General features: G+C 47.4%; 1 non-coding gene and 1 pseudogene across 1 annotated transcript; both read right to left on the minus strand.

Annotated features, from left to right (window-relative positions):
- Nucleotides 1-26: 26 nt before the first annotated feature.
- Nucleotides 27-224, minus strand: LOC140593357 (U2 spliceosomal RNA). Its single transcript, XR_011993670.1, has one exon. It is a non-coding gene; the product is annotated as a U2 spliceosomal RNA (small nuclear RNA).
- Nucleotides 225-4,974: 4,750 nt separating this feature from the next.
- On the minus strand, nt 4,975-5,052 carry LOC140593358 (U2 spliceosomal RNA; annotated as a pseudogene).
- Nucleotides 5,053-10,827: the final 5,775 nt, after the last annotated feature.

A 10,827-nucleotide genomic window follows, 5' to 3' on the forward strand; every position in this document is an offset into this window, starting at 1 on the left:
ACTCTTCCACAACAACTTTCCCCGATAGGGGGTGCACCGTTCCTGGAGATACTGCAATACCAGGTCGATGCGTGGAGTGGACGGAGCAAGCCCCTATTCCATCTCCCTGTTCCAAAAATCAATTTAATATATGGTCCCCAGATAGGGGACGTATCAGATATTAAACTGATAAGAACAGATTTTTTTTTTCAATACTTTATTATACAGTTCTGCACAACAATTAAAATCACACAAATATACAAAGCATATAAACATCAATTTGCACTGTCATCAAGACATAATAAAACAGCCTTTTTGGTTCACAAATACAGATCCATAAATACTTTATAAAAGGCTAAAACATTCTCAACACAGTGCTACTTATATATGCTATACAAAACAAACCATTATTAAAACAATATTAAACAAAACATCTCCAGAACTGCAATAAAACACAAAACTATAAAACCACCAAAAAATGACATTACAATATCAATTAAAACACAATTACAGTTAAATGGCCATTTACACAAATAAAATGTCACCTCAAATGCCGGCTTTTAAAAACTAAAACCTTTAAAAGAGGAACACACCCGGCGACCTCCAACCTTTACACCAGGGTCAGGTTGGGACAGGGTCATACATTTCCACACACGTAAAATCAGCACCTCGGGAATAAAACATGGTCAATCATTTAAAAGGCAGCACAACAAACCAGAGTAAAATGTTAATAAATACAGTTATTGTTAATATTAATAAATAGGTGCTAAAAATGACCAACCAAAAACCATGCTCAATTAATTATGCACATGCTGTTAGATAAACCCATTTTGAATAAAACACACGCACAAAAAACAAAGCACACTCACCTAAAACCCGAAGTATCTCCAGTGTGCTTCAGAAAGGTGTGTCACATCAAACCCTGTAGAATGGAGCGTCACCACCTAAACGGAACGGGGCTAAAGCCAAAAGAGGCCCTTCCACCTCTCCTTGGCCTCGTGATAGCCCCGCTGGATGACGTCAGTCTCCATCCTGAAACCCAAGTCGGCCCGGATTTTACGGAATACCCCTTGTGCCTCCAGATGAACCCCTCTGCGGATGAGCGCGGTCCTGGCATTCCACAGCTCTCGCTTGGTAATGCTGACCAGCAGCCACATCCAGGGGCCGAAGGGGTTATGGAGCTTGGGGTCCCACCCCTTCAACACCTTGTCGTAGGTCAGACCGGGCTGCGGGTCCACACGTCCACACAGGCCCGCTACCAACCCCCAAACTCTCTGTGCATGCCCACAGTCCCAAAACACGTGCCTGATGGTCTCATCCTCGCTGCACTCGGGCCTGGGGCAGCGGGGGTGTCTGGTCAGCTTATGCCTATGTAAGACGTCCCTGACTGGCAGCTTACCATGAAGGCACTGCCAGTTCAGGTCCTGCAGCCTGTGATCCAAACCCTTAGGCTGGATTCTCACCCATGTGCCTTCCTCCAGGCCCAGCATGGCCCGAGTATCCCTATGACCAAGCAAAGCCCTGTAAAGCGCTCTATGCTTGGTCAAGGCCTCTGTCTTGACACCTGCCGGAAAAGACTTACTCCACTTGACAGCGTGGCTGTAGTGGGCCGGCAGGGTCTCAGCCTTGGGGCCGAGGTTGGTCCACGACGCCACCAGGCGTCTCATGGGGAGAGCCAGCCACAGACGCACAAAGTGCTGATGGGGGTGCTCGAGGGGAGCTGCCAGGCGCGCGCAGAGCTGCGAGAAGAACAGGCAGTCAAGCTTGAGAGGAAAGTCAATAACATCCCTCCCCCCACTGTCCTTTCCGAGATACATCACTTCCCTACGCACGTACTCGTACCTGCCCCCCCAGACGAGGTTGAAAACGTCTCTCGTCAGGCCTCTACGCATGAAGCGGGGCAAAGGGTACACATGTGCAAGGTAGAGCAGGGTGGGAAGAATATCCACTTTTAAGGCTAAGACCTTACCTTGGAAGGACAGGGACCTGGACTTCCACAGTCCGATCTTCCGCCTGGCGATCGCCAACCGCTCCTCCCAGTTCAAACGGGCGGCACCATCCGAAAGGAAGTTGACCCCCAACACTTTGAGAGGTCCGTCACAGAGGGTGAGACCACCTGCGACGTCCTCCCTCGCCTTCCAGCTGCCGAAATACTTGGCCACCGACTTACTGAGGTTGAGCGTCGCGCCGGAGGCCCTACCGAACGCATGAACAAGGCTCATGGCATGACCGAGAGACTGATCCGAGCAGACGAAAAGGGTGGTGTCGTCTGCGTACTGGGTCAGTTTAACAGTTTTCCCCCGACTTCCTGGGATAAGAAGGCCATCGACCCCGGGGTGGGCGCGAATGGCGCACGCCAGTGGCTCTATATAGAGCGCGTAGAGGAGGGGGGAGAGGGGACATCCCTGCCTCACTCCACTCAGCTGGGGCACCAAATCACTCAGGAAGCCATTGATAACAACATGGCTTCCAACTTCGTTATACAAAGTGTGTAACCACCCCAGATAATTGGGTCCAAAGCCAAACTTACCCAATACTTGAAACAGGAAGCGGTGATCTACCCGGTCGAAGGCTTTCTCCTGGTCCAAGCTGACCAGCAGGAGAGGGAGGTTCCTGTCCTCCACCCAGGCGATGGCGTCGCGGATGAGATGGAGGTTCCACGTCGCCGATCGACCCGGTACTCCACACGTCTGATCGCTGTGAACCAGATGAGCCATGGCCTTCTTCAGGCGTTCGGTAAGGGTCTTTGCGATGAGCTTTGTGTCTACACAAAGCATGGTCAGGGGCCTCCAGTTGCCAAGGTCGGCACGATCACCCTTCTTGTGCAACAGAGAAAGAACCCCTGACCTCATGCTCCTAGTGAGCAAACCCCGGCGCTGAACGTCCTCTACAACCTGCAGTAATTCCGGCCCGAGGACATCCCAAAAGGTGGAATAAAATTCCACCGGGAGCCCATCAAGGCCCGGTACCTTGCGGCGGTTCATCTTGCCAAGCACTGCGGTCAGCTCGGCCAAGGTGATGGGGGCTTCTAAGCCGTCACGAATGTCACTGGGAAGACAAGGTGAGATGTTGTCTAGGAACCGCTCCCCTGCAACCGGGTCCGTGTCCCTAACCTTAAAAAGATTATGATAAAACAATTTAGCAACCTCCAGCATGTCTGATGTTTTAGTTACCATATTGCTGTTTGAGGCACGGAGAGAGACAAAGCTCTTCTCCTCCCGGGCTTCCCTGGCTCTCTGGAAAAAAAAGGCATTGCACTTTTCATTATTTTCCACAAGACACCTTTTGTCGCGGAGCATTAGGGCCGAGGCAGCCTGTTCATGCAGGCGCCTCAGCTCACCCTTTATGCCTAGCAGTCGCTCGTGATCGATGGCGCCCCCATTGTTGTGAGCAGCGTATTCATCCCGCAACCTTCTCTCCAGCTGCAGAATGGAGAATTTCTTCTCCATCCTGCGCTGCTTGCTGTACTGCATGGAGAAGGTTCGGATCCTGTCCTTCACACTCTCCCACCATTCGGCCACGGAGGGGAAGGTAGGCTTGTCCTTCTGCCACTCGGAGAAGTGATCTAAAAAAAGGTGTCTAAAATCGCTCTCCTCCAGGATCTGCAGGTTCATTTTCCAATATCCGCCCCCATATTCAGGGGCGTCTATGGAAACAGTGGCCTCCACTGCCAAATGGTCGGTGGGCCACTGTGGGGAGAGGGACACCTTTTTAAAAACAATGGGGGGTGAAGCTAAAATGTAGTCGATGCGACTGCTAGCTCCGCGACTATTATGCCAGGTGAAGCCCGGCATGCTGGGGTTGCATGTCTTAAAACCATCAACAAGTTTAAAGGAACGAATAAAATGGCGAAAGTGCCCAGAGCTGACATCCTGTCTACCCTCCAACGAGATGTTAAAGTCCCCTCCTAAAATCAAGTGTCGATCTGTGACACAGAACGGGGACAACTCTTCAAAGAGAGTTATACGGGACGAGGCCTCCACTGGCGCGTAGACACATATGGCCCGGAGGCGCTGTCCCCTCCATGTGGCGTCCACTCCCAAAACCCTACCTTGAAGAACGGTAAACGATCTTACTTCTTCAAAGGCGCGGTCGCCAAAAAGGATCCCGACGCCTGAGGAGTGGACACCACCTACGCTCCAGTAGGATCTACCCCTCTTCCATTGTCGAGAAAAGAGAGCCTCGTCCCGCTGGTCCCGGAGGTGGACTTCCTGCAGAAAACAAATGCTGAAGGGAGAAGATGCCAGCTGATTAAAAACAGATGTGCGCTTTAAAACGTTCCTCAAACCCCTGACATTCAAGGTGACAATATTAAAATTGGCCATGAAATGGTAAAAAGGTAAAATACAATTAAAAACAACACACTAAAATAATAAAAGCCAGCCATTAAAAACAATACCGCATTACTGCCCCCCCTCCTCAGTCAAACCCAAAAGGCCCCCCAGTTCCAGCCCCCCCAGGTACTCCTGTTCATTGGCTTTATCCTGCACACTACTGTACTCCTGGGGGGGCGCAGGGGACTGTCCCAAGTCCCACACCGGATGGGGGGCCCCCAACGTCGGGGAGGGGGGACTCTCTCGGCCTTGGTCCCCGGCCGCCACTGCTGACAAAGTGGCAGCCGGAGGGCTGGACGCGTCGGGTAGTACCTCCCTTCTGCTCTTCTTCCTCCTCCGGGGGGATGCGCCGCTCTTCCTCCTCCTGCTGCTGACGCCCGGAGCCAGGACTGGAGACCCCTCCTGCATCGCTGTCACTGTCCCTGGGGCCTCCTCCACCTCGGCCAGGGCTTCTCCTCCTGCCCCCGCCGCCGGCTGTTCCTGCCCTGAAGTGGGGGCTTGCGCTCCCCCACCACTCTCCTTGCCGACAACTCTGCTACCTGACAGAGCGTCGGCGTAAGACGTTTTCCTCTGAGGGCAGGAACGAGCCAGATGGTCCTCGCCGTTGCAGTGGATGCAGCGACGGGGGGCCTTGCAGTCCCTGGCCATGTGCCCCGGCTCCAGGCAGTTACGGCAGCGCAGGCAGCGCTGATAAGAACAGATACTACACTTGATCTTAGCCAAAAGGCCGAGAAGCGATACCCACAAATTCGCCGCCAGACCCAGATGTATGACCGACACATACAGCCCCTCCACGGCAATGCTCTGTGCCACATTAGCGCTCGACGGAAACACCAAGCCCAGCACGAAACGCGCTCATTCACACATAACTGAAACATCCAAAGAAACAAGGCAACATTCGCGGAAAACCACCCTGCTCCACGACATGCATATCCCAGAATTCAACGCGGTGGCTTCACCATTGTCAAGCTCTCGCGACTACAACTTTATCCTGTTAATGTGAACGTCTCTAGACAGGTACCTCCGAATACTCCGCAACATTAAACGTTTGCTCTGACTACGACACAGACCGGCTAACACAGGCAACACAATGTCCCTTTAATAAAGCTGCACACGGACACGGAGCACGTTTGTCTTTATTCTGTCTAGCAAAAATCTCCCTGCGTGTTTCTCAATTAGTACAAGAGACTCGCAGCGATTGAAATCTATCGGCCGCTGCCTTGCCCTACAGCACTGCAGAGTTTCTTCGGCGGAGGAAAGCGATGCTGTGGCTGCAGCGAAGCAGACCTCACCAACTGTGATGATCAATCCCCCCCCCCCCCCCGCCACGAGAAAGGGAGATAAAGTGTGTTAGTGGAGGACAAACTTTGCAATTTCAATCATAGTCAGTTCATATTGCCCGTATGTGCTTTCCTACAATGCTTGATGCAGGGGAAGTTACACGCGCGTGCAGTCAAAGCCTCTCACTACTTGCACGCGCAGGACAGCCGACGCTCGCGCCGCTCTCACACTGCAGACGCACGAGTTTCTGATGCTGGCCGATTAGTTGGCCTGCTTACGTGCGCGCACATTTAGCACATCTCCGAATTGGTCTGTTTAGGGTACATAATTGTATATTTTATTTAACAGGCGCTATTATCCAAAGAGCGACCGTCCCCGAAGCAACTGGAGGGTAAGGGCCTGGCTTAGGGGCCCCAACGGTGAAATCACTCTGCCCACCCATGCAACGGAATTAAAAGCTGACGAATGTTTCTTGAAAACACGCCTAAAATGTTACACACGTCGGTGTCTTAACCCACTGACAAAAAAAACCTCACCACGACCCCTTGCGAGTAACACCGGGTAGCAGGGATACCGAACGCCAAGCACGCCTTTTTTTGAACAAGCCCCGGTCGGGTAGCTGGCCCGCTATTGTGGAGAAAGTGACACACGAAAATAACAGGGTTGTTTTGTTGTACAATTCATAACTTGTTCGACTGGCATGGATTGCCGTTAGATTTGTCGTTATATATATAATCTAATACCCACGGCCTTTAACGACCTCGACAACACCCTTCTTTCTGACTGCAACCAAACAAACTCAAGGCCGACACGGACAGACACAATTAACCGGGCCTAGCCAAACATGGGTGAAAGTGTCACCACCACCCCCCATCTAATCTATTCGTTTGGGGGACCGTGTCACGGGCCCAAAGGAAACCGGCCTTTTCTCAAGCGGGGTTTGCGGTTGAGATACGATTTATGATCATAATTAATAATTAACATTAAAGGCATATACCTGCGCAGTCACACGTTCAGGATCACTGTGAGGAATATTTACTAGACTTAATACGAGGTCACTTTTGCAGTCAGCGCCTTACAAGGCCTAACGAGAGACTACACGCCGCTGACAAGGCCGCTATCGCTTGTGCATTATAATTGGCATCTAAATTAATTCTCAGACGAAAAGTGGGAAAACGTGTGGATTTTTTCCCCACAGAAAAATATAAAAGAAATATCTCGCCGTCGAAGCATTTGATTTGCACAATTTGTCATTTTGAGCGTCGGACACCGAAAGTTTGCAAAACACCGATGAATGCAACAGTAAACAGCAAATAGCTTGACGATGCAAATTTTAATCGCGTGATTTACACAAACAATATTACCGTAACCGAATATTAACGAAAAAAGCTTCTTTAAACCTTACCTGTGGAGAATGGCCAAAGCGCACCCAACAGCAGCCCCGGTTCATTCGTAATACGCTGATTGCGCCCCCCTTAGTGGGCGTTCCTGTAGTGGGCGTTAACTGCCGCTCTCCGAAAGCGTGGACTCGTCCAGCTGCTGTTTGCCAAATGAACCGATAACACGAATGATAAAAACGAGTTTCAGGCAACACAGACAACTCCAATACTCTCAGCAGGCAGGCAGGCAGATTAGATAGATAGATAGATAGATAGATAGATAGATAGATAGATAGATAGACGTGCAGACAATGACACGGGGAGAAGAGACCTGGAGACAAGAGAGAGGTGTGGGGGAGGGGAAAGGTGTTAAGTCAAGTCACCTCAGCTTTTTCCAGTACGCTGCATACGGTGATGCGAAATAACGTTCCCCGGACCGCGGTGCTACATGTAGTGGCAATCAAAATTAGAGAACAAGAGACGTTTTTGTAATACACAAAGTCACAGCTTATCTGAATTCAAAGTTATGAATAGAATAGAAGATATATATTTTAATCATATTTCAACAGTGAAAGCTATGCCACATCACAAAATAAACTGTTTAAACAAGAAATTTGAAGAAGGCATGTGATAAAAATTAGAGAACGATTTGTTAGACTTGACAGTTTTTGGATCTAATCTGAATTATCTTGAAATATCTGGCAACCCAATCTGTTTGCATGGACATACAGTACAAGACTAGTGCAGGGGAGAGACACACTGACACACAATGTAAAAGTAAACAGTGATGTAATGTTTATAATTGGTGATGATGGAAGCAGTGGAGCCACATAAGTGACCAATGCTCATTATTTGGCATTTTTTCTGATATTTATTTATTATTTACTTCTACATGCCACTTGTGAGTAAAGTGAGGTAACTTGACTTGACACCTCTGTCTGTCTGTCTGTCTGTCTGTCTATCTGTCTGCTAAGACTATTGGAGCCTTCTGTGTTGCCTGAAACTCATTTGTATCATTCGTGTTATCGATTGATTTGGCAAACAGCAGCTGGACGAGTCCTCGCTTTCGGAGAGTGGGAGTTAATGTCACCTAAGGGCTTGGATCACAGGCTGCAGGACCTGAATTGGCAGTGCCTTCATGGTAAGCTGCCAGTCAGGGACGTCTTACACAGACATAAGCTGACCAGACACCCCCGCTGCCCCAGGCCTGAGTGCAGGGAGGATGAGACCGTCAGGCAGGTGTTTTGGCACTGTGGGCACGCACAGAGAGTCTGGGGGTTGGTAGCGGGCCTGTGTGGACGTGTAGACCCACAGCCCGGTCTGACCTACGACAAGGTGTTGAAGGGGTGGGACCCTAACCTCCATAACCCCTTCGGCCCCTCGATGTGGCTGCTGGTCAGCATTACCAAGCAAGAGCTGTGGAATGCCAGGACCGTGCTCATCCGCAGAGGGGTTCATCTGGAGGCACAAGGGGTATTTTGCAAAATTCGGGCCGACTTGGGGTTCAGGATGGAGACTGACGTCACCCAGTAGGGCTACCACGGGGCCAAGGAGAGTTGGAAGGGCCTATTCTGGCTTTAACCCCGGTTCGTTTAGGTGGGGACACTCCATCCTACAGGGTGGACATGACGCACCTTTCTGAAGCACACAGGAGGTACTTCGGGTTTTAGGTAAGTGTGCTGTGTTTTTTGTGCGTTTGTTGTATTTGAAATATTTTAACTAATAGCATGTACAGAATTTATTGAGTGCGACTTTGGTTGATCACTTTTAGCACTTATTTATTAATATTAACTGTATTTATTAACATTGTAGTTCTTTGTCGGGCTGTACATTGTGTGATTGACCATGTTTTATTCCCGAGGTGCTGATTTTACGTGTTTTAGGAATGTGTATGACCCTGTTACAGCCTGACCCTTGTGCAGAGGTCGGAGGTCGGCGGGTCTGTTCCTCTTTTAAAGGTTTTAGTTTTTAATAGCCGGCATTTAGCATTTAAGGTGACATTTTATTTGTTTAAATGGCCATTTAATTGAAATTTTAGAACTATTAGAGTTCTGCAGATGTTTTAATACCGTTTTAAAAACACCTTGTGTGGTATGTTATGTTTGATTAGCACTGTGTTGAGAATGTTTCAGCCTTTTAGTACGTTCATATTTTTACATGCAAGTACAATACAGTCATGAGTACTCCTGTATATGTGCTAATTGGTGGACTTAAAAGGCTGTTTAAATATAATATGGTGCTAATTTGTGTATTTATGCTTTGGGTATTTGTGTGATTTTAATTAAGGTTACGGTTAAGGTTACTTTATTGTCATTGACGGCTTTATACATGTACAAAGTGTGATGAGATGTTTCCCCATGGCCCTGGTGCAACATCTAGTAACACTGAACATCACATTCAACAGGGCAAAAGGTGCAAACAGGCGGATTTTTCAGTCCCGCTCCTGCCCGCTCCCGCAAGATTATGGACATTTTCTACTAGTAAGAATACAATTGTGGATATCTGTACTTGCCATTCTGACTAGTAAGAATATAATTTTGGCTAGGAGAAATGATATTATGCATATATAAAATGTAATTACGGATAGGAGTGTGACTTGATTAAATGTTAAAACGGCTTGCCATAAAAGTGACGCAATTTCTCCTAGGAAGAATGACGTTGTGGATTTCTGAAATGGCAATTGTGGATAGGAAGAATGTCATTGTGGATATCTGAAATGCTCTTTTTGACTAGGAAGAATTGAATTACGGATATCTGCAATACATATCCAGTCTAGTGATTAAATGTCAAAACGGCCACTTATATACTTTGTAAAGATTTAAAGATATCTTAAATAGAATTGTGACTAGGAGAAATAAAGTTTTAGATATCTTGAAATACATTTTCTACTAAGAATGAAATTGTGGATATCTGTACTTGCCATTCTGACTAGTAAGAATATAATTTTGGCTAGGAGAAATGATATTATGCATATCTAAAATGTAATTACGGATAGGAGCGTGACTTGATTAAATGTTAAAACGGCTTGCCATAGGCTGATGCTTTACGGATTTGGTTTGATCTTATTAGTAGTGCTAACTTTGCCGTATGTTTGAGGTGTGTACGAGTGTCGCGTTTGCTTCATGTGTTTCGAATTTGCCACGTTTCCCTGTTCTACCGACCTTTGCTGTCGCTGTGAAATGTAAATGACATTTAGAAAAAAGACAAAGCATTACACACATATACTTTGAATAATTTATTGATTTATAGATTGAGTCACTAATATAACATTGTTATGTAGCAAATTAGACAGCATTTATCATTCAAAAATCAGTAGTCCTGTTGTCAAATAAATTGAATGACAGATTTGATTATCCAAATATACTTAAGATAACAAACATTACAACTGTCTTAAATGCCATGAACTAAAGCACAAGTAAATCATGTAAAGAGATTAAAAGAAGTCACGTGATTAAGCAGATGTAATTAGGGTCGTGTTCTTCACCATCATTGCAAGCAACAGATACCGCCTCTGTAAACAAAGACAATTGCTTGAACAACTAAAACACACTACAGTCGTCCCTCGCCATTTGACGCTTCGACTTTCGCGGCTTCACTCTATCGCGGTTTTTTCAAATACATTTATTCATTAAAAAGTTGATAGACAGTGAAAATTATACAGCGCGCGCTCGGTTGTCTGAGTCAATTATACACCTCTGTATTACAATTAAAATTAAAATTACTGTATGTATGGACTGTAGGCCTATGCATTCGAGCAGCCCCGCAAATCCTTCAACGCCAGGTGCAGCCCAATAATAAAGAAATAAAGAATCCTACATCGCGGAAATTAATTTAACGCAGTACTCTGGAACGGA

Source organism: Paramormyrops kingsleyae, chromosome 10 (assembly GCF_048594095.1).
Source record: "Paramormyrops kingsleyae isolate MSU_618 chromosome 10, PKINGS_0.4, whole genome shotgun sequence".
NCBI classification, from domain to species: domain Eukaryota; kingdom Metazoa; phylum Chordata; class Actinopteri; order Osteoglossiformes; family Mormyridae; genus Paramormyrops; species Paramormyrops kingsleyae.